At 39.3% G+C, this 24,492-nt stretch overlaps 1 protein-coding gene across 2 annotated transcripts in view; it reads right to left on the bottom strand.

Annotated features, from left to right (window-relative positions):
• The window catches only part of SLC39A10 (solute carrier family 39 member 10), a 133,107-nt gene that overhangs the window by 82,634 nt on the left and 25,981 nt on the right, over positions 1-24,492 (bottom strand). The window contains exon 1 of one of the 2 annotated variants that reach the window (XM_075028028.1): positions 10,689-10,833. The exons of the other annotated variant lie outside the window; for it this stretch is intronic. The gene's annotated coding sequence lies outside the window, so the exon portion shown is untranslated. Of the gene's footprint in view, positions 1-10,688; positions 10,834-24,492 lie in introns of those variants that run through there. 2 annotated transcript variants of the gene reach the window in all.

The raw sequence follows: 24,492 nt of genomic DNA, 5'->3' as shown, positions 1-24,492 counted from the left end.
GGGTACATGGAGTCAGAGTTGAGAGAAAGGAACAGCCTAATCTTTTGGAAAATGTCCGAGTTTCTGCCCACTCCTGAAGCAGCTATCCTTCCTGTCCCACCTGTAGCAGATACCCACCATCATCATAGGTTTGCTAGTACAACATCCACTGTGCTGGTCTTCCTTGAGGGATCCCCCCCCCGCAATAATCATGCCTTTTGGGCAGCAGGCAAAAGCCCAGACTATATCTGTTACCTAGGTAGGAGGGAAGACAAGGCTGCCTGAACAGCACTACTTAGTTAGTTTGCCGCATTTTTTTTTTTTTCCTGGCTATATTGAACCTTGTTTTGTTACCCAGCTGGTTTAGCCATTGTTTGAATACTATTAATTGCTCTTGGCTGTACAGGACTTGTGTTCTACATCTCTATTTTTTCCTGTAATTTGATGGCCTTATCAGTAACGGTGCTTCCCTGTGGAACAGCTGTATTTAGTTAATTTTGGATTCAGTCTTTAGTCTTATTGTGACAGCTGGGCCCTCAAAAGTAGCTTGTAAACAGGTACGTGGAAAGGGGTAAAGGACTCCAAGGGCTCATGAGAACAGGAAATGGGCTTACAAGTGTAGGATAGATAGGATCCCTAAGGGGATAAAGATAAAATGTAACTATAGAGACCAACTATTTAAAATGAATAGGATGATGATAATTAGGTAACATGAAGACAGTGGAAGGGGTTTTGGAGGACAACATAGCAGAGCTTTGGTGGGTTACATGTATTAAGTAGGAAAGTGGTGGTGCAGACAGACTGTAAGAAAGCAAGGTCCATTGCTTCAAACAGGAGAAGAAAAGTGGGATTTCTGCTTTGTTAAATAGTAGCCGAATAGTTAAGAGGAGAGAACACCTCTTTCCCCAGCAGAGCAAGTATGTTCCTTGCTTTTTGGAGAGAAGGCACGTCTCCAGCTAGAAATTCCCCTTAAGTGACAGTCCCTAATCCCTACAACTTCCAAAATGTTAATTGGGGCATTTAGAGCATTGGCAGGGTACATTAGTTAGCTGTTACAAAAAGCTGGTTTAAAATTACTTCGTTAGCAGCACAGAACAATTCTGTTAAAAAAACCAGAAGACATACTCTTACCCTCAGACCCACAACCTTAGCTTCTCCTACTCTACTTCTCATGTTTCTTGTGCCACACCATGCTTACTGGAAGAAGACCCTGCAGCTTTTCTCAAATCTTACCAGGATCAGCATGGGTAACTCCTAACATATCCATGTGCAACTTCTCTAGCACTAGCTATAGGAACTCTCTTCCCTGCCCATACAACAGCTGTCATAAAACTTTGGTGAACTTCACTGCCAGTAAAAACTGTCCTGTCAAATTTGGTTGAAAGTGGCTAACATCTCCAAAGCCATCAGGGGAAAATGAGAAAGTATAATCCTACAAACCTTGGTTATTTGAGGTCCTTAACTTTGCATTCTAATGCAGCTTGCAAAAGCTATAGCAGAGATTATGTTCATTCTGCACACCTGTTAGAAATACTGAAATTATTTGGCAAATGGTTAAGTTTCCTCTGTCTCTTTGATTTCCCCATACAAGAACTTGAAAGCATGACAGGAAATCCAAAAACATTTGCTACCTTCTCTGCAAAAGCCATTTTTACCTGGCTTCCTTTTACACTTCTGCTAACACTCTGTTAAGCTTTTTCTGAACTATCATTATTAAGAAACTTTCCAGTAAGAACAGTGTATTGTTCAAACATTTTTCCTTAACTCCCACTCATTTCTCAGAAGAAAAACCCAACCCCCCAAACTGAGTAGCCCTTCCAATACCTCATAAAGTCAGAATATATGCCTAGACAGATGGGAAGGAAGAATGTTAGGGCTGGTTCATACTTATGTTGAAGGTACAGTTATATTTTTAAAGCAAACTGTATCATCAAAATCTTTGTTTGCTTCAAGTAATTTGGTGGTTTAAATACCCTTTGTTTTATATGTTGTCACCTATACAGGCAGAGTTCATCCTAGGTCTCAGCAAAGAATGATATCAAGCAGAGAGAAGTGCTTTTCCAGAACTGCTGTCTGGCCACCCAGCCTTGGCATTTTGCACTGGTTGTTAGCTAGTCTGTCCATGGGCTTCTACATGCTCTCGGTCATCTTGACCCATTAGAAAAACCCACTTGAGGCTGATGTGATTTGGCTCATGAAGATTTGCAGTGTTCACACTTCATGCTTCAGCATGGTCTCAGGCAGAGTTCTGGGATTTCACCAAAGGGGAGGAAGCCTAAGTACACCCAAAATGAAGGCTGAAAAGATGTATTTCAAAAGCAAATATGGAAGAGATAAGGTTGTTACCTGAATGGCTGCCCTTGTCTTTAACCACTGCTGAAGAAGCACAACTTTCAGCTGAAAGGCAGAGGCTGCAGCATCTGCTGCTTGCCATGGAGGCAGTTTGATGTGCTCCAATCCAGTTCACCTGTGGTCACAGCTGAGCTGTTTGATTGCTGTGCTGCCAGACCAGGGCACAGGCAGCTGGCACACACTGCAGCCCCGGGGGCAGCAATTCATAGCTGGAACCTGACTGCACATGAGGGATCCTCAACCTTTGGTTTATGTGTCTCAGGTGAGAGGTGCGGTGTCCCATGTGCTAGGCATTCATGTGCAGCCAGGCTCCAGTCCAACTGCTCACTCTAGCCAGCAGTGAGCAGTTCAGAGGCTTGTCAGAAGGAGTATTTTAAAAAGCTTTTCACTCATTCCTCAGCATGCATGCAGACTTGTGTCCTCAGTATCAGAGCTCAGCACGGTGCACAGTTTGTTAGTGGACCTGTGAACTATTGAGTCCCACAGTTTAGCCTGGTTTTAAACAAGCTAGGCAAGTCATGCAGCAGTGCTAGAAAGTTCGCGTGGCCCAGATATGCAAGTAGTTACTGTTCTATGTCATCCAACATTTTGAACATGGTTCTGTAGCTGGTTTATTCTGGCTTACGTAATTAAAAATATGCAACATATTAAGATGGTGCAGAGCAAGAAAAAACAAGAAATTCTTGTGGTCTTTCCCTATTGTTTTCCAGTGAGTTTCTCCCATTTTGTATCATGACAAAAAAACAGTCAATAGAGTGCTTTAGCCATGCACCATGATATGGCTCATCAAATGTTCCCAGCATTGTAGGTGCTGTGTGGCTATCTATACCCACTAAACAAAGAGTCATTTTGATTATGTGTGGATAAGCCATATGCTGTATACCCACTCTTCATTCAACGTTGGCTGTACGCAATTTAATTCATCTGTACATTACCTGGCACCAATTTCAAAGACAACTTTTTACCCAGGGCATGTCTATCAAACCTTCTCAAATGGAGAAAAATATGTTAAAGGAAAAAAATCATGTAGTTTTCAGGAAGACGTTATAAAAACCTATGTGTAAGAACTGTAGACAACTCACAAGATCTTTAGTTTGACCTATCAAATGGTTTACCTGTGCTTTAGAATACTCGGAAAACAGGTAAAAATCTTGCAAATGCTAAGTTTAGTCTCTGCTTACAGAAGCATTTTGTGCTATAGTTATTGTTTATAAATATACTGTTCTTCTTTCTTTCAAATTCCTCATTGCCAGTGAAACTTTTCTCATACTGAGAGTAAGCCACATCTGAGAGGTTGTTTTGTTTTGCCATGCCTAAGACCTTGAGATTAATTGCATAATGCTTGGTATGGGCAAAAGTAAACCACAGAAACCTGGCAACAGCATTTGAGTCACTGATGCTCTTTTTCAAGCTATGTATTACTGCCAAGTAGCCCCCAAATTAGCACAGATTAAAAAGAAATCATAAATCAAAGCTAACATTTAGGGAAGTACACTGACATTTCTGTTTGCATAATGGATCAAAACTAGAGCAGCTCCAGCTGAACTGTGCTGAAGCTTACTGTGAATAAGCAATGCTCATCAATGGAAACGTCCAAGGAAGACAGACCAGGGCAGTACTGAAGTTTGCAAGATTAAAGTTACTAGCATGGTGCGACTGATCCTGTAAAACACTCAAGCTACGTCATGCACATGGAATTTTATGGTTTAGCTGAAAGGGAAAGTGGGTAAAGCAATTCTCTAGCAAGTTTGCAGGGCTAGACTTTTACACTGATAAAGAGAAAGGGTTGTAGCAGCTTTATACAAGAAGTGCCTAAGTAAAGGAGGGAAGGAATCCATAGATCGTAACCAAAATTTAAATATTTGTCTTGAGTATGACAGATGTCTTACAGAGAACACAATTAGTTTTTCCCAGTTTTCCTAGTCCTTTCATGAAAATCAATCAAGCTGCGTTTGAAGTCAATCATGACAATACAGTAATCCCTGTGCCCTAAATGAGGTTGCCAACCTAAGCTGTATTTTATTTCTGGCTTACTTTAAGTTTAATGTGCATAGCCAGAATCCACACTTTGGATTTGCTTCTTTTTAGTCCTTGTGGCACCATTTCCCTCTCTCCTTCACAGTTACACAGGAGACAGCTGTCTATCATTTTCTTTTGAAGAAAACCCCAAACTATACAGCGCTACATGAAACCATGCCTCTTCATGCTGTGTAGTCCATGCCTGACAACACCCATTTTAGGCTTGCTCTTCAAACCTGCTGTTTCCATGTGAAATGGGTTTGCCTTTCTCCATATCCCCAAATCTTCCTGCCCTCTTTCCTCAGGTGTTGATGTTAGGAACATGTATAATCCCAGTCATCCACTAATTTCTTACAGATTTCCCTTTGCCTTACAAAGGCAGCTGCCCAGTCAGCAGCACCATCAACACCACGCATTGCTCTGTTCTGGCAGCCTGTCCTGATTTTGTGCACCTTCCTGATGATGCCTCACTACTGGGAGGCCTGTTTTAGCAGCAGGATTTTTTCCTTCAGACATCTAAGAAATTCTCTTAGTTAAAAAGCACTGCTATATTTCATCTCATTTTCTTAAGGACTAAACAGAGCACAGAACCCCAATGGAAGATATACTGTGCCTGTCTGGTAACTGTGCTGCCACTTCCTGATCTTCAGGACTCCTGCCAATGCAGTATTGCTGTGATTGTAGCCAGCTGCTTGACTAGCCAAGAACAACCTCATTACAGGAAGCATCCAGATCATCTTCCACCATCACAGAAAGCTATTCCCTCCCCTGAAGGCCTTACAGCACAAGAAGTGCAAAGTATGCAATGCTCAGATCTCCTAAGCCTGCTGCCCTTCCTGTCTCAAGGTGTAGACTGATTCAAGTTGATGATTTCCAGATTCATATTTTTTTCAGCATGACTTCTTAGCCTTTTAGGTCACGGCACTACTTTCACTTGCAGGGCTTTTGTTTGTGTGAAGATACGTTCCTGATGTCTGCTATCAGCAGTCTTTCAGCAGGTACGCCACCATGCACTGCTTTGTTCCAGAGTGGGCTTACCTCTGTACTCACCAACACACTGCACTTATTATATCTATTACCTCCTCATTTAAGTGCTGGCCATTCACATTACAGAATGCATATTCCCTATAGTACATGTCCTGGTGTGATGTCTCCTATAGAGTTTCTGATCTTGCTTGCTCAGTTTGGTGAGCTACTTATTCTATCTGATCTGGAGAAGAGTCACAGGATTACAATGACCAACAAGATACACACAGTGCCTGCAGCACCAAGTCAAGACTGAGGATCTCCAACAGAAGCTTTTGAAGGAAGTGAAGGATTTTGGCAGACTGCCACTGTCCAGTCCTATGACAAGAACTGTTTCACGCAGTAACCTGACTTTAAGCACAAATAGCTTTTTAAAGAGGCTTTGTTGAAGTGTAAAATCCTCAGAACATTTTGGTAGAGATCAGTAAATAGTGATCTTAGTTACAATCAACTCCAGCTCAATTCTCTCTTAGCAGCACTGAGTCTTAAATGCAAATATTACAAAAAATAAGCTGAGAAGTGAGATCTACGTGCTTCTCGGTCAGGTGCTAGGACCACCACAATTGTCAGGTGAGCAGTGATATGAATAAAAAAATTAACAATCCTGAAACAGACAATATCTAGACAGATGACAACCTGGTGAGTATGAAATATTCCTGACCCATACATACCCTGGAATCTGACCAGCAGATTTGCCTGGTTAATGAAGAACTATACAAAGCAACAGAAAACCTATATACAAACTGCTGTTATCTGTCAGGTCGCAAAACATGGACAATGTAGGGAAAAAATAGAAGAATCAGATTCCACATTCTCCTGTTTCTGGGAGACATCCTGTGAGGTATTACAGAAAAATCTACCACAGCTAAAAACATACCTTCAAATATCTAAGGAGAATGCTGCCTGGTTCATCTGGCCAGCATTCTGTGCTTGTTCACAGTGATAAACAGTGATAAACAAGGTGACCACCTCCACTATTATAACTTGCACACCTTATTTTAGGGACAAAGCATGTCTGATAGAGCATAAAATTGCTCTAAGGTACAACTTTCTGTTCCTCCTTTCAAACAAAGGAGAATATCCATCTCAGATCTAGTCTTGGGGAACAGGGGAGAGGAAAGCTTCCAATCTGCCTTTGATAATATTTTTTCTTTTCTGTTTGTTATTTCAAATGCTCATTTTGCGTTCTGGATCAAAGATAAACAGACTCACAGTGAGCAGAAAGGTACAATAAAAATGAAGTGTGAGCCATAGTGGATGTTACCACCTGCATAATCACCCAGTGAAACTAGTCTCATATGTTTTTTATACACTCATATATTTTGAGGGTGTTGTTTGTATAAAGTTATGCTATTATTCAATCACACTATGAACAACCCTATCAGCATTAGATAAGATACTTCACGTATTAAAAACTTTTAATCAAAAGCTACTTTAACTTTTCTTGATGCTCAGATCCTACAAGAGAAATCTGACCTTGATCTTCTGTTTACAGAACAAACCCACTGCATTAAATATACAACAAAGAACAGTACAGGTCCCATAAAGTCATTGGCCTGAACTAGTAAATCATTTAGTTTTCTACTGGATTTCTGAAAGGAGAATTATGGTATTTGCACACACCTATTAAAAGGATAATGAGGCTGAAGAAATTAAACGACCTACACATGATGCCTCTAGCTGTTGTGCAGTTTTCTTGCAGTATGCTTTAAAAGGCCATTGACTGTGTCCACTTTTTTCCAGATGCAGGGGAATACCTACCTTTGAGACTGTGCCAATCTAAGCTGCAGAGTTAGTCATAGACCATTATGGCTTAAAATTTTGAAGAACTCCAAGATGAGAGCACCGAGCTCATGTTCGGGCTGGAACTGTGGCCCTGGTTGCTTCAAGTCCAAGGAAAACCTACAGCCTGACTCAGTTCTTACATAATGTTGTAAAAAGTTTCTAAGAGTCTCCCTCTTAATCCTTTAGCAAGAAGTGCTTCTTATCCCAGACTTATGGGGCATAACTGGGCAGCACAAGAGAGTCATGCCAACTGACAGTGCTTAATGAGGGCAGGGCTCCAGTTTTTCATCAAGAAAAAGCTTTTAAATTAACAAGTCCCCTTCTGCTGCAACTGGCAAGCTGAGCCTGAAATGTATCTCCCCATCCCTCCCTCTGCAGCATTCAGCATGTAACATTACAGAGAAAATAAAAAATGGAGCAACTTCAAAGAGGTTTCTTTTTTTTTTTTTTTTTAATTTAAATTAAAACAGCAACTTTTGAAGCTGTTTTAACAGTAACCATCAGGAACCAATACCAACAAAGGGCTTTAAGGTGATTTTACATTTTATTCTTGCTGGAGGTATGCAATAGGGAATCTCTGTGGCAGCCAAAGTTTGTGGAGATTTAGGTGACCCATTTCCCTTATCTAATGATTTCAGGCAGAACTGCAAACTTTCTAAGGTTTTAAACTGACAACCACCAAGACAGTCAACATGAAACTGAAAGACAGCTCATGCTTGGAACGTGGTGACTCTTTAAGTCAGTTCATGAAACAAAGTTTTACAGCTTTTAAATTACTGAAGTATAGAGAGCATCTTCAAGATGTAGGCATTTCAAACCTCTGTCTTTGGTGGGAGCTACAGCAGAGGGACTCAGTGGGTCTTCTTTACTGAAGCAGATGCTGCTTTGGACCTTGGGGAAATTGCCAGACAAAACAGAACAGCACACAGCTAGCTTGCCTTAATCATCTCGTTTACAACTGTCTTGGTGAAGTTACTGTTAACAAGCTGTAAAGAAGACAGAACAAGGTTCTTTCCAGTGGTGCCCAGTGACAGGATGATGGGCACAAATAAAAAAATAGGAAATTAAATCTGAACACAAGAGAACAAGTTTTTGGTTTTTTTTTTTTTTCTTTTTTCTCCCTTTTAATGTGAGTGTGGTCAAACAGTGGAACCGGTTGCCCAGAAAAGTTATGGAGTTTCCATCTCTGGAGATAACTCAAAAGCCATCCAGACATGGTCCTGGGCAACCTGTTCTAGCTGACCTTGCTTGTGCACTGCTGAAGCTAGAATGTAGATCCCCAGCACTATGCTGCAATTAGTGGAATTGTGCTTATTTACATTGCTTGAAAACTGGTGTCTTACACTGAAATAATGTGGGTTTTTTTGTGGATCTTTCAGAAGTTTCAGTAGGTTTTCACATCTATACACATTAGCAATGCTGATGTCCCAAAGTGTTGTCTTAAAGAATATTTGATCTATACCCTGATTAAACAGACCTCCCATAGATTTATCCGAAACTTGTTAGGAGATCTTCAAGGCTGTCTTAATGTCTGAATGTCTGGTAATTCGCCCGAATTCTACACCTAACCGAGGTGCATAGTCAGACTTTTCTGGGGCGGTATTGACATGACTGGAAAGCTCTGACTGCTACTACAAGTTGGCTACCACAATGCAGAACAGCAGCAGCTGGCAAAGTGGCCTTTTATAAAATCACCTAAACCAAGCTCTGTCAAAATTAACATGCACCCTTTATTTGTTGTAGCAAGAATAAGAAACCACTTCCTTCTTCAATAAGGTGGGTTTCATCTGACTTTCCTGGGGCTCCAGTATATCTGCGTGTATTGCTCTTGCAAACAACACAGAACAGATCATTCTGACATTTGCAAGATAAAGATGTTATGGACTATAAGTACACCTTGAGGAAGTCTGGAGTTCAACATACATTTTAGAATTCACATCTTGTAAGAGGACTCAAGTAAAGCATGTAATCCCACTTTCAGGTCTAGACTGATCTGTCAGCAGTACTGTTCTTACCCATCTGCAAAGAGAGAGCAAAGTAAGTTCTTGACTTTCTAGTGTCAAGAGGGAGAGGATGGAAGTGATGTGGGAAATGGACAGAGAAACAGAAAGAGACTCATTACAGAGGGAGGAATTACACATCAAGTTAGCCTCTTTTCAAGAAACACAGCCTGTAAGTGTGGCTGTACATCTACGCAGTTTAGCAGCCCTTCGATACACTGTGACACTGTGCTTATGCTGTCTGAGAACTGGTTCCATTGTTTTGCTTCATTAGATACCTCAAACAAGGAAAGCACTGAGTAAAGCCCAGGATCTGTTACTTCAGAACAGATTCTCCCTTCTCCTAAAGCAAGCACTGGGGAAAACCAAATTGAACCCATACCTCGTAGTGGTGGATGTGCCACACATTTTATGTGACTACATAAAGAAGGTAGGCCAGGAGTAAATTTTCAGAACAGGATGCCCAAGAAAAATCAATATCCCCGTAACGGGCTAGCATCAAGAAAGATTTCCTAAGATTACCCCATTGTTCAGATAAAAGTACATGCCTTTTAACTATATGTACTTAAGGATGCACTTTTGAGCAACACAAGACTTCAAAGTTTTCACTGTACTGTAAACTTCATTTGCAGGAGATGCAAAGGAGCAAAAGCTACTAGAAATAAATGCAACAACAAGCACTAAGATTTTCAAGGTGTCCCTTTTCCTATAATGATTAGAGTCAAAATGACAGTTTAAAAAAACAAACAAAAACCCCCTCAATCCCCGCACCACAAAAAAGTCAACCTTCTGAGACTGAAACAAAAGCCAGCTGCCCCTGGAGCCTATCTGTTGTTTCTGCAGGTGCTAAACTGGACATTGCCTTAGTTCTGTTTCCAGTTAGCTGATATTTTTAGGCTCTTCTCACCTCTTGCCTCATATTTGCTGAAAAGAATATGCAGCTGCAGTAACAGCTTATTATTTAAGTCTCCCAAAGTCCCTCAAACCCTGACATAAAAAAATTTAATATGTTGAGTTCTGTTCTATACAGTCATTTTGAGTTTATTACAAACCATCTTTCATGGTTTAGATATAACTACATTAATAATATATAGCAAGCAAAATAATTCTTTATATGTTCTGCTTAGATCTAATAACTTTCCACTTGACTCAAGGACCAATCCTTAAATAACACCTGCTTGTGCATAGGAATAAGACTTCTTCAAAACACAGACAAAGCAAGGGCCCAAACCCATCATTACAGCTGAGTACAGTTTCTATTACCGTGGGTAGTCCCATTACACCACTGGTGAGGTTTTGCGCAACAGCCTTCCAGAACAAAGGCAGACAATGAATCAAAGTAGAAAAGATCCTCTCTAACAGGCTTAAAACTTTAACAGCAAAAACCAAATCGTTGTCTTCAAACTGCACCTCATATAGTCATGCAGCACACAGCCCATGCTCAGTCTCTAGCACACTGCAGAAGAGCTCAGCATAACCTCTTCCTCAGCCATCGCTCAAAAAGAAGAGGAATGCAAACACACTTACCTGAATATCCGTGGGCTACATAGATACTAGCACAGGCTGGATCCCCTTTATACAGCAGGCTTTCCAGTGCTCCCTGTTCCCAATGTTCAAGTAAAGAAGAACTGTTTATGCTACTGCACTGATAAAAATCATCTCAGAGGGGCCCAGAGCTGCCCTCATAGCTCATAAATTATATAGCTTTACTCTGCTTGGCACAGGCTTGAACCCTGTTATAATTTAGGTTAAAAGACAACACAAAGTTTCTGCCTTTTCAGAGCCCTTCGGCAGTTTTGCTGCTGAACCACACGGTCTGGTCAGGCCTCTACAGGTGTTCTTAATTAGGAGAGAATCCACGTAAGGTACTAGCCTTAAAGATATATCTTTTAAGCACAAGCCTTCAAAACTCAGCCATATCATACCACCATCTTCACTGAGTTATGCTTACAAAGAGCACAGATAAAATAGTGTTTAATCAGAACTGCTGTTTCCCTTTGCAAGCAAAAGATCATGAAATAGCTATCCAGCAGTATGAAAGCATTGAGTTATCTCATCCTAATGTGAGTGCCTGGTTGATTCACTTTCCTCCCTTTGACTTGCTTTGACACTTAGATTTAAAAAGTACTTCTGTCCTTAGAGGCAAGTGTAGTGTATAAAAATCAGCACAGACACTTGTTGCAGAATTTGATTATCTTTGGGAACAAATCAGCTGGCCTCTTATTCACATTTTCAAGAGAAGACTGAATGACTTTAAAAGTAAAGACTTCAGAGACACAGTGTGAAATCATGCATAGAAATAAATATACAGCTGTGGCCTGTATGATCATTAAGGGCGTATAGCTTGTGAGGATGGATGGAAATAACATTCTTCATTTTGAAAGAGTCAGAAGAAAAAAAACACACAAACAATTCAGCCACACAGTGCCATGAGATATAGTAGACCCTTTCTTAATATTGGATAAAATGAGACAGGCTTACAAAAGCATTATCACTGACATACTCCAAAGGGTTCTTCAGGGCTAGTGCCCTGTCTTTCCAAGCACCAAACTTCCAGTGCAGTCTAGCAGGGAGTCTACCACATGAAGCAACTAGCAGGACTGAGACTATAGAGATCTGTCTTGTCAAAGGTTATAAACTGCTGTCAGTGGAGCATTTTCCTGTTCCCCGAATTAGGAACAGCAGAGCTGTTCTGTGGCTGAACTGCTTGGACCTTAACTTCTGTTTGTCACAGGACTAAGGATCATTTATAACTTCTGGAAGTTCCCTACCAGGTTCTCTGCAGTGAGACTGTGCTCCTGGAGGTTCCTGCCTTGAACCACTCTGAAGCTGTTGCACTGTTTCAGGACTCTTCAGATCACTAACTCCGGAACAAAAACTTCAGAAAGATTTCAGGACTGAAGGGGCCAGGGCAGGATTCCACCTGTGCAAAAGCAGCATAAGGTTGGTATAAATGGCTCCAGGCCTATGCTACTGTATTTGGGGTGCCATTTTAGTACCTAGAGCATTCCTAAAAGTTGCGGGATGATATAAGGTAGCCTTTGTCCTCCCTAAGTATTGGACTGTGTCATCTAAATGACAATTTTGGGAGGCACAAAGGAAGACGGAATATTCATGCTGCTGCATTTGAACCTAATTTAGATGTTATTCTGAACCATGTCCTTTAACAGCCCCCACCCTCCACCAGTGTTTATAGACAGCCTGAGAACTTTAGACTCTGCATTTGGGCTTCTCACCAAGATGTCTAAAGTATGTGAATAACTTTCTAGAATCAACATGTGAGCTGTGAGGAAATTTGGATCACCTGATAAAGTCCCAAAATACAGTTATGCAATTTCTGTAGCATAGATCAGCAGACCTAAACATGAAGTGCAATCACAGGGAAAGTCTTCCCAGAGACAATCTCTGGGTTAGATTTTGATCTGATTGATCTTATGCTAACATAAGTTAATTTTCAGATTAACTTAAGAAGGGTGGTTTTAATGTCTTGGTATTCCCACTCATACTTGACTATTTTCAGAACTACCCTGACTACGTTTTCATTGATTACAGGGACCAAACATGAGTCTGCATATCCTTGATACTAGATGTACAGCAGCTATTTTTCAGGACCTCAACTCCACATTGCTATAACAGCAGCCTGAAATGAAGCTGTCCAGAACTCTCCTCTGCCATGCAGCACATGATGCTAAGTTCTTCTCCAGGAGGGGGTATGTTCTCTTCCTGATACTGGCCCGTGGATGTTGTAAGAGAGAATATATGGAATATATGATGAGCAGCATGCCCATCAAACTATGCTGCTATAGGTGGATTTTTAGCAGCAGGTATTCAAGCTTGCCTACAGGATGAATTTGACCATGAGTATACAGTCACAATGTGGGTTCAAGGGAAGTCTAGGTCTCAGGATGAACTGGTGCATATCTCAGTTGGTGTCCCATACATGTCAGCACTATAACATAATAATATTTTGATTCAGTAGGTGTTGTTTCTGAGGGCTTCTAAATATTTGCTGAAGCTTCTTCACCATCTTTTATTTCAGAAGCCTTCAGTGTTCCTAGCCTCCAGTTTATAGCCAATAGGATATAAATATTGATTTTGTAAGTTTGTAAGAAAACACTGAGGTAAAAGGATTTTTGGGAGACACCGATTTCAAACTTCACATTTGTGCCATTTCCTCCAAACTTGATACAAAAAATAATCAGTCACATTCTGCTTTCAGTCAGGTTCTTGTAAGTGGAACTTTTCTGGGTTTATACAGATGTAACTGAGGACAGAACTGAGTTCAAGGCATTGCCATGCAAAATTAAATGATATTTTGTCATATTAGTTCAGTTGCTTCAACTTGCCCATTGGCACCTCATTCAGAGGAGAACAGATAACATACTGTCGTGGTTTAACCCCAGCCAGCAGCTAAGCCCCACACAGCCACTCACTCACTCCCCCCTGGCGGGATGGGATAGAGGAGTAAAAGTGAGAAAACTCATGGGTTGAGATAAAGACAGTTTAATAGGTAAAGCAAAAGCTGTGCATGCAGGCAAAGCACAACAAGGAATTCATTCACCACTTCCCATGGGCAGGCAGGTGTTCAGCCATCTCCAGGAAAGCAGGGCTCCATCACGCATAATGGTTACTTGGGAAGACAAATGCCATCACTCCAAACGTCCCACCCTTCCCTCCTCTTCTCCCAGCTTTATATGCTAAGCATGACACCACATGGTCTGGAATATCCCCCTGGTCAGTTGGGGTCAGCTGTCCCAGCAGTGTCCCCTCCCAACTTCTTGTGCACCCCCGGCGTCCTCGCTGGTGGGGTGGGGTGAGAAGCAGAAAAGACCTTGGCTCTGTGTGAGCACTGGTCATCAATAACGAAAACATCCCTGTGTTATCAACACTGTTTCCAGCACAAATCCAAACACAGCCCCATACTAGCTACTATGAAGAAAATTAACTCTATCCCAGCCAAAACCAGCACAGAAACCTACTATAGCCTTCATGGATATTTCTAGGTGGAGGAGATCTGGGGAGAGTCAGGAGAGAAGATGGCTAAATAGGTACAATGAGTATAGTGTTCCAGTCCACCTTCAGGGCTACTCTGAGCCTTGCACAGCTCTGAGAAGATGGTAGGATTACTTTCCACATCTACAATGTCTTTTCATCCTCAGCTTTCCAAATCTGCTATTACTCTTGTGGCAGTTGTATAACTCTCATCTGTCCCATCTCAACTATGAAGAGATCATTTTTCCATCTTACACAAAGTAAATGGCAGGTTAAGTTAAACTTCTAAAGAAGTGATTGCATTCATCACTGAATTCTGACTGTTCAGAGTACGAAAAAAGGCAGTATTGAGTACAAAATTGTAAAATCACTGTTTCTTAACTCATTTGGCCTTAAACTGAACTCTTTTCTGAAAAGTCAGTTCTTAGTGCAAAAATTTTATGAATGCCATTCTGGCAAATCCTGATTTACTCTCTGCATTATGTAATTCTAACAACAGTGTGCTTTACTTTTTACAAGAAAACTAATTTGTTGAAGAGTCAACATATGGATATAAAAAGAAAAAATTGAGAATCAACCCTAATGAGCAGCACACAAGTGTCTCACCAGAGAGAAAGAATGCCTAGATTACACACAAAAGACAATAGTGAACAGAACCTTTCTGCCTCCACTGAATTCAGAAATGCCTGGAATGGACTTGCTGACTTAGTGTTGGTCAGTGTGACCAGCTGAATTAGGAACCTACATTTGGTAGTGGGACTACTTCCCACTATCTCTTCTGGAAGTGTGTTCTTAGTTCTGGATGTCTAGGAAGTCCTCAGCGTCACCTTGACAACTAGTGCTAAATTGCCATTCATTTCCAAAAAGTTCTAATATGAGAAGCAATTATGGAAAATAAGGTTCTTGGCTGAGAGAAACTGATGTTATCATTAAAAAAAAGATCTGGCAAAGCAACAGTGGTAATGATATGAAAAGTAAATAAGCACAGGAGATAGTATAAAGATGCTGAGTTGGTCAGGAAATTATTTCTAATATGAACTAAGTCTCTCTTTTATAATACTCATTCCACCAAAATGGATGCATTTAAATTGCTGTTTAGGTGCCCTTACTCATTGCTGTTTAGAGCATATTAGTTTAAATGCAGAGTTCACTTAATTCTAGCTAGGTCAGTAATTGTAGTAATGAGCAAGGTGTACCCTCAATCATTTGCTTTAAGACAAATAAATGATCATTTACAAAATAAAATGGCTTTCTTTTTGTAATTTCATAGAGGCATACAAAAAAAAAAAAAAAAGTGCTGATCCTGTGCAGGCAAAAGTTGAATGCCATGAAAGTTTAAATTAAAGACAAGACAGTTTCTCATGCACTATAAAATCTGTGACTGCCATGAAACAAGACCCTGCTTAATATCCATGCACTTTAATTCTCAGCAATAAAAGTTACAGAAGAGGAAAATTAATTATTTTTTGATTAACTAGTTAATTGTGTTGTTATAAATAATTTAGAGTATCCCTTTTTCCACTGGTAATTTCTTGATACAGAAAAATTACTTTGCTACCAATTACTTATAAATAGTTTTGATTAGAGCCTTCATATTTTCAATGAGTGTTTCTACTTTGAATTGCTGTACAATGAATAATTATGAATTTAATCCTGTAGTGAGATTGTCACATGTATAAACAATTAGTTAATTCACTACAAAACAGATGAGGAAGCTGGCTAGAAGCGTAATAATTCAGCTTTGTAAAATGGTTGCCTTGATCTTCTTGCCTTCCCAAGTAGGGGAATGGCTGTTTGATTTTTTTTAAAACTATATATCTTCAGGGTTTTTTTTGTAATACAACCCAAAATTAAAGAATTCTTCTTTAAATCTGCTAGCTTATAATATCATACAATCCAATTTCATCCATTCTCAAAGGGCCTGATTCAAAGCTTTGAAACTAATGCCAATCAGTTTCTTCATTATTTCATAATAAATCACAGTATGATCAGTGAGTTCTGTGAGACACTTCTGTTTCTTCTGCATCCTCTGTAGAGAATGTACTGGAAGTCAGTTCGATGTATAATTTGGGGCATGGCATGACAAGTTAATGCAGAGGACAAAACCACAGAAATGAAACTTGACTGATGTATGAAAAAGGTGGGAGTGAATTTAGAATGTTGTAGTTTTGTAAAAGAACTTCCATTTAATGGCAGCAATGCCAATGTGCTTACTAACTTGAATGCTGGCAGAGTATCTAACACGGCTGCCTCTTGAAAGCAGAGATAGGGAATGAGAAGGCGGCCTTCCAAAACTGTTCTGTCAGATTTCTCACTGTTGAAATGGTACATATATCTCTGAAAGAGTATGCTATATTTATAATTGTAATAAAGGTTCTTTCAGTTTTGTAAAAAAGAAGAAAAATGTTAAGTTAGGGCTTTGTCCAGTAACGCAGATCTCTGTTCTGTTTTTAGCAGTGACACATACTTTAAAGGTGCACTAGCAAACCAGCAAATTATTATTACCTGTGTCAATCTCCCAGCTGTAAAATATGTTTAGTAATGCAGGCAAAGCAGCAAAATGCGACATTATCAGTATCTATTTTCTGATGCTGATGATGGAAAGAAATAGGAAGAGAAATAAATTGTGACATGCAAGCAAAAACTGAAAGAAAGTTAAGTAGATGGGGACAGTAAAGTGGAAAAGGACAAGCAGTTGGAGAAAAGGATATGAAGGAAGAGAAATATGAAGCATAAGAGAACAAGAAGCAGATGGAAAACAACCTGGTAAAGAAAGTAATTTGATACAGATCCTAATTTACAGTAAAAGTATGAAGTCTCATTAAATACACAACTATAATGCAAAAGAATACACTCACAAAACTTGTTTTGGCCAGATGCTTATGTTAGCAAGTCCCGTAAAACTCAGTTAAGTTATATCTCCATTTTAAGGTCAGAAAGGCTCACCTAGTCTGACTTCTATTCCATATGCAGTGCATTTCACCCAGCTTCCACTGTACTGGGCACAGTAACCATACAGAAGGAAATACCTGACATTTTTAAAAAATCTATTTTAATAATCTACATTTTCCTCTTGGAATATCTAAAACTTCAATTTATTGAAGACACTAAGTATAGGCTCTTCTTTTATGTGGGCAGAGATCAGTCAATGTGTTCTTAGAAGAGATGCCAAGAACTAAACTGTCTTTGAGAACTACTTGCTACAATTTTCGCTTTAAGCTCAAAACCTTTGTAGATGTTATTTTCCTCATTTAACACAACCGCTCAGTGATAACCTGTGAATCCAATTACAATGTATTACTCAGAGGTTTTCAGTTTTCTTAATTTCTTTATAACCAACACAAATGTTCCTTTAAGAATGTGAAACACCTTTTAATTTATGAATTCATTTGAAGAGATGCCATCATTCCATTTACTACCCATGTGTTAAATTAGTACTTTTCAATTCATAGACTGCACCAATGAGCCTCAAGGACTTTTTTCCTTCCCTGCACATAATAGGACTTCCTACTTTCTGTCCTAAATAGAAAAGTGAAGTCATTGCCAGTGTTTAGGCTCTAGGCAGTTTTTGGCCTCAAGTTTTTTTCTCACAGTTCTTTCCTCCCCCTGCTGAAGACTCAGTGATTATACCTGTGATCTGCTGTCATGTTGGTGCCTGTGCATGTAGGAACCTCTCCTTCTCAGTGAGGCTCTGCCTGGGCACCGAGTATGGGAGTGTTGATGACAGTGTGAGTTGAAATTGAACTCAGTACCATAAGGCTGTGTTTCTTCTCCTGCATAACCATCTGAAACAGAGGCTGTCCCATCATCCATGGATTTTTATTGTTATTTAATCCCCAGACTTCTTAAAGTCCAAAGAAGAGAATTCACCAGCGGCTAACAGTACTGTGTCCTCAGTTTACTTTGGTACATAGAGCCAAGTTTTGAAAATGAACCTTCTTTCCTTGAGTTTGCTTCCTGTTCGGTAAATGTTGGTTTTACTCCTTTTGCTACTTCAGCAGCAGAAGCCAGGGTAGTTGGTTTTTTTAAGTAGTCTGCTTGGAAAAATCTTATGAAATTTCCCCTACAAAATTAATTTATTTTGGTTAAAATTATACAAGCAAATGAGTTACTTGTCACCAGATATTTAATTTTTGACATATTTGCGTTTACACCAGTGGATCTGATATTCTGACTTAACATATTATAGGCCAGTTGGAGTTAAGAGTATGTTTCATTAATTGAATCCTATTCCAGTTTGGTGGATCATAATAAAAGGGAAAAATCCTTGTAGGCATCTATAAGTACAAATATATAACTCTTCTGCTTATGTTCCACTGAGGATGCTGAAGAACATTCTAAACTAGAAAGAGCAAATAGGAGGCTACAAGCCATGCAAACTAACTAGATTTTTATTAACAAAATCTTACAAGGTAAGAGGGGATCCAAGTGCTCCACTGACTTCCAAGGGGCATGCATTAAGCGTTTAACAGATATTCCATTCAGAGCATTTTCCTGTGCAAAAATGACGCTTTTGTTTGTGAAATTTTTCAACTATTAGGTGAATCTTTATAATCTGCACTCTCCAGTGCCTGAAACCTGTGTTGGGACTTGCATTCATTCTCATATCCGAAATGATGTAATGAGAAAACAGCTAATGTGCTTAGCCCATCAAGGAACTAACATGGAAAGTCTTGGAACACGTATTTTTGTAATTAGCATGTTTGCTGACAAAAGCTATTTGTGTGTTGATGGCAAGCTGCATCCTTATTATATTTTATACGTAGATGAGACTGCATATAAGTACCTTTAGAGCTGAAACATGTCTGATACTGAGCAACTTTCCTATCCTTTGGAAAATGCCTGAAGGGCATGATTGAAGAAAAATTCCTTGGGTATGGATACCAACCTTTAAGGTTAAATCTGAAGTACAAGGATAATTTATACCATCTTTTACAAGACTCTGTTGTGTGCCATTGCTTCTATTGCAGGGTAATGCAATGGAACACAGTGCTGCTGCTGAAGCTGAGATATCCCTTAAGTGTCTACTGTATCCATTAGGCTCTGAAAATTGCAAATGCCTGACTACATGAATTATTCTGCAACAGTTTAGCATGTGTGTGGAGTTTTCGCTATGAAAAAGCTCTGGCGATTCCACATTAGAAAGTAATATTCCATATGGCTTACTGGGAATTTAGGCACTTAAACAGATACTCAGCAGTGATATTTAATGCAGTTTATTGAACAGGTTTACAGATTAAGTACATAATTTTCAGAGATTTGTCAGTTTCTGTCTGAACACACTGATTATGTGCCTGGGAATTTGACTTTTCCCCTTGTATTTTATTTTCCTTTTTTCTCCATTTTGATGATAAAAGGTAAATGCAAAGGTAGGAGGATTGTGCTGATGCAGTGGAAACATACTTCAGTGTAGTTTATAGACAGAACTTCTGCAAGAAATAACCTTTATGTGATCATCTTGTCTTGCTGCAAATGTTTTAGATTAAGCTTCTTGCTGCACAGTCTGCACAAAATACATGAGCAGATACCATAATATGTTGCAAAGAAAATTAATATGGAATAGAAGCTGATGTGAAATTACAATGAGCAATTTAAGTGCAGACAGGGCAATATCTAGTTGTTTGCACTCAAGTGTTTATGAGCAGAATAGTAACTGAACACCACAAGGACCTGCTCCATAACCAGGTCTGCTGGGTGCCCTAAGGGTATATAAATATAAATAGCAACATATGGGATATGGATTCATTTGTACTCTACTCTCAACAGTTTTGAAACATCTTTCTTTTGGTAGAAGGAAAACAACCAAACACAGCAAGTATATGATAGTGTGCAAATCTGTCACAGCCAAGGAATAAGCAGCCATAGTCTCATCTGTTCTGTGCCTCCTCCAAAAGCAGAGGGGGAGGGCCTGCCTTGGATTTGCAGCCGTGTACATACTTACTGTTCGAAGTCCTCCAGGAAGAACAGGCTGTCAGCACAGAGCATGGTAAGGAGTGTTTTTGTCCTGCAGTAAGAGGGAGACCTTATAACTACTGTAACCAGTATTGTCACCACACTTGCTATCCAAGCAATACCTTTCTCCAGGAGGAGAAATATCCTTTACTGCAAAGACTTTGCAGACCACAGCTGTGCTTAATGTCATATTGTATCAATATACCTACCCACCATATAAAAGAACAGTTCTAGCTGCCCATGGATTCTCCAGTTTGTTGATGTGGGTCTCAAAAAGGTTCCCGAATGGGTGCTATCTCAACCCCCCTTCTTTCACAGCTCTGGTATAAAAGAATAGGACTATATTATCTGTGAGATCTGAGTCTGTGCTCCGCAGGGTGCTGGAGCAATCCAGAAGGACAGAATGCTTCTGATCCACTTGATGCCTTCTGACTTCAGTGCTCAGTGAGGAAGGCTATCCAACTGACAAGGCACAGTAGCACTGTTGGTGACATGAACTCTGGGCAACTGCCTATCATGTCACATCTGGGGGTTTTGTCTTGTTTTTGGCATCCAGAATTTGGCCTTCAATAATTGCTCAACTCTGGTTTGGAATTTTTGTTGTTGTTGTTGTTGTTTTTTTGTTTTGTTTTGTTTTGTTTTTTTCCCTTCCCCATAAGCAGATTTCCTTTTTCCTTTTCCCAAACCTGCTTTTCTTTGTTTTGTTTTGGTTTTTTTTTGTGGGTTTTCTTTTAGAGCTTTTCAGTAAAACTTGGCACTTGAAGTTCATCTTTTTGAATGACTGGCAATATTTCTCTCGTTAATGAAGGTCATGGCTAAGGTTCCAGGATTAGGTATTGTTAAAAGCTGATCTATGAAGTTCCTCATAAATCATTCCCAGTAGATTTCTCTTCTAGTGTTTGCCATGCTAACATGATTTCAATTCAGGAAGAAAGACAAATGTTATTAGGGCTCAATGAAGCAAATGCAGGAAAGGATCATTTAACTTAACACTGATAAAACTGGCAGTAGGTTACATGAAATTTCTTGTCTGAGTTATGCAAATGTCTTAAGTTTCTGTATTTATGACATTTTCTTTTGAACCATAAAGTTTGATGTGTTAATTTTATGGGTAAACAGATTTTTGCTGTTTTTTCCAATTTACTGTAAGCTTCCTCAAAAGATAAATACTTTTTTTATGTATAAATTTTGCAGCCTGATTATGAACTAACAGTATTATTACATATAGCTTTTAATAATAGAGAGAGAATTTTGAAGAAATCTGAACATTAAAGACAAAATATACCACTGTAACTGAATAATACTATGGTAATTTGTAAAGCTTGATATAAGCACAAACCAATAATGGGGTTGTCACCTAAGATTCATAATATGGGCAGAGAGTCTGGTAACAGAGCATCTTCATTTCAGTGACTAATATCATCCAATTTCATCAGTGACTAGTCTCATCCAAAAGACGTCTATTCTTAGATTGTCAGTGGATACTGGATCAGACTTTAAAGGGAATACATACATAATTATATTATAAAAGCCTGAGATTCCTTTTTAATTTTTATATGAATACCTCAATGGCCAACATTATGAATTACTTTAATTGTTGATTTTGTTTTTTTTGGGGGCGGGAGCAGGGGGAGGAGCAGCATAACAAAGTATAACTAGTGGGGGAAAAGGATTTCCATCCTGTGAAACATTTCAAAGTTTCTACATCCCTTTTGGATATGAAGTGGTGTGAAAAGTTGAGATTTGGGTTTTCTGTGTCTGAAATGCAATTCTGAAAATGCTCTCAAGCTTGAAATAGGTCATTTGAGAAACGGAATGCCTTTTTTATTTTGACTCTGTTTTAAAATATAGTATATTTCAACTTTTTATTTACTCTACTAAATCCTAGGAATTGCTCTGTGTCAAAAGAGATGTAAGTATACACTTGGAATAATACTTCATAGTTTTTCATGTGATAGATCTGGCTTTATCCGTAGCAGCTAGCACTATCACATTCTAGTTAAGCTAACACAGAGAAATATAAAGACACTTCTCACAACAGCAAGGAGTTATTTTGGTCTTTGTGAAATATCTCGTCCTGGATACAATTTTTTAGAGGAGCCATACAACAGACAATTGCCATGGCTCCTTCCCCTCACCAGACATGACACCTAATCTCCCATGAAGCAGCCTGAAAAAGGGTGTGTGTATCGTGGGGCAGGATGCAGATGCTGCTCTTTCATGGAAGATTTATGCTGACAGAGCTCACTTAGAAACCTTTGAAGAAAAGCAGCTGGAAAAACAAGGCCTATGGATGAATTCTTGAATTTCTTCCAGAGACAAAGTGACCCAGACTGATAATCTGTACATTCCTACAGTGGCAGGAAAATGCATACATATGTCCCAGCAGTAATTCCCTCTCCCACCTTTACATATTTCTTCCTTATTTTCAGACTCATAGATGATACTGTTAAACAGACACAAACTTCTGATCTTTCCCAGAGCCTAAATATTTCCAACTACAAACCCTAGGAATGCTGCAAAAGTTATTAAAGGGGTTACTGAAGGGGTTCTGCAAATCAAAAGATTCTGAGGCTCCACTTTAATGAATTTTCAAGCTGTTATCTTCCCTCGTTATTTGCACATTATCCTTTTAAATTGTCCTTCTGATTGAATGCAAAAATTCAAGTTCAGAACAGGTATTTTCAGTCTCATCCAGCCTTAGTTGTTCCCCTATTAATATCCATGCAAAGTATTAATTACTAAATTGAACTTGCAAACATTTAAAAAATGTTTTCATTCTCTCTTTGAAAGCATTTCATTCACAGTACAATTTCATTCATTAAAAGCATTGAAGCATCTCAGGATACCTGCTTTTTTTTTTTCCCCTTAGCACCCAGCTGACACACTAAATCTTATGCTCTCTTCTCTCACTTTTTCCTGCTCTGTGGAGCAGTCACGCTGAGGATCCTCTGCAGCCCTCTGCGATTAAGGAAGGTGGCATGAGGAAGAAGCTGCAGAAGGAACACGTGCAAATAGGAGGAGGGAAGATTGTTTTAGGAACAGAAGTATTAATTACAGGATGTTGTGGATGTGTGGAAAATTAGGTCACCCTCATTTTTCAGACTATTTTAAGACCAGATAACTACTCACAAACCAGTAATGCAATAAGGCCGGAGAGTTTTGATGAGGCTTTTAGAAAAGTCATAGACATCTGGACAAGTGGGAGAGCTCACAGAATGTGTGAGCTCAACAAGGAGGACCTCATCACATGAGGACCTCAACACGTTTTTTGCTGGATATCCTACCATAATTATTAACTTTGTGCATTTTCTGATTGATCATAAAATCTCATTCAGCTGATTTCCAAAGCCAACCAAGTCAGGCAGTATTCTTTGCTCCTTAAACCACAAGCAAAGCCTCTCCCTGTCTCTCTCCAATGGAAATTCTTCTACAGAAAATGTTGTCTGATGTAAATCATGCCAAAGTGCCACCAGGTTGACTTGCTTGCTAGACTTTTAGTATTTCTCTGGATTTGACTTGTTCCTTATAATGGCAATTATTTTTGTTATGCAAAATCTCTGTCCTGCTTTTTCTCATTGAAATGTAGAAACATGACCACTACTGTATCTTCCTGGATTATTTTCTCCTTTTCCTTTTTTTTTTCTTCTTTCTTAATGCTGTCTTGATATCCAGTCAATTTTCTTTACCTCCCTCCGATGAAGTCACTCAAAAGGGCAGGAGCACGAGACAACTCCAGAGATAGTAAAGGACAGGTATTTTTAGTGTAAGGGAGACACAAAAAAGAATAAGTTTATTTCATTTGAGATCCATGAATGTCCTTAGCTTTGAGGCAGGCTGATGGCATGTCTGCTACCTTCAGGACAGACACTTCAAATTGCAGTGACATTCTACAGCACTTCAAGGAATTTTGCCACCTGCAATTAATGCTGCAGAAGGAACACTCAAACACAAGCAGCACAGCATTGCAGAACATCCAGGTGGGATGTTTAATAAACCTTCCAGATTTATGAAGTAGGGGAATTGGATTAGGAGTATGGACTATTTGCTTTAACACAACCATTCATTGGGATAAGAGAAGCAGAACCTGCTCTGTAAGTTTGTAATTGTTGAAATTAACAACTGTGGCTCATCACTCTCTGCAGTACTATACCAATTTACCGTGCTCTTTTATCTCAGTTACTTTCTGTGTGTGTCATATTTCTCTATTAAACGTCAGTAATTGTAACGCTATGGTAATAACATTGACATACTGAGTATTAGATGATGGCCTATTTTACATTATTCTGACTGCCTTATTTATATTATAATTATTAGTGTCTATATAAATGTGATTCATTGAAATAATAAGGTTTTCAGACAACTGCCATAGCTCATTGATTTTCTT

This window comes from Buteo buteo, chromosome 5 (assembly GCF_964188355.1).
Source record: "Buteo buteo chromosome 5, bButBut1.hap1.1, whole genome shotgun sequence".
NCBI classification, from domain to species: Eukaryota; Metazoa; Chordata; class Aves; order Accipitriformes; family Accipitridae; genus Buteo; species Buteo buteo.
This window is presented reverse-complemented; position numbering and strand designations above follow the sequence as displayed.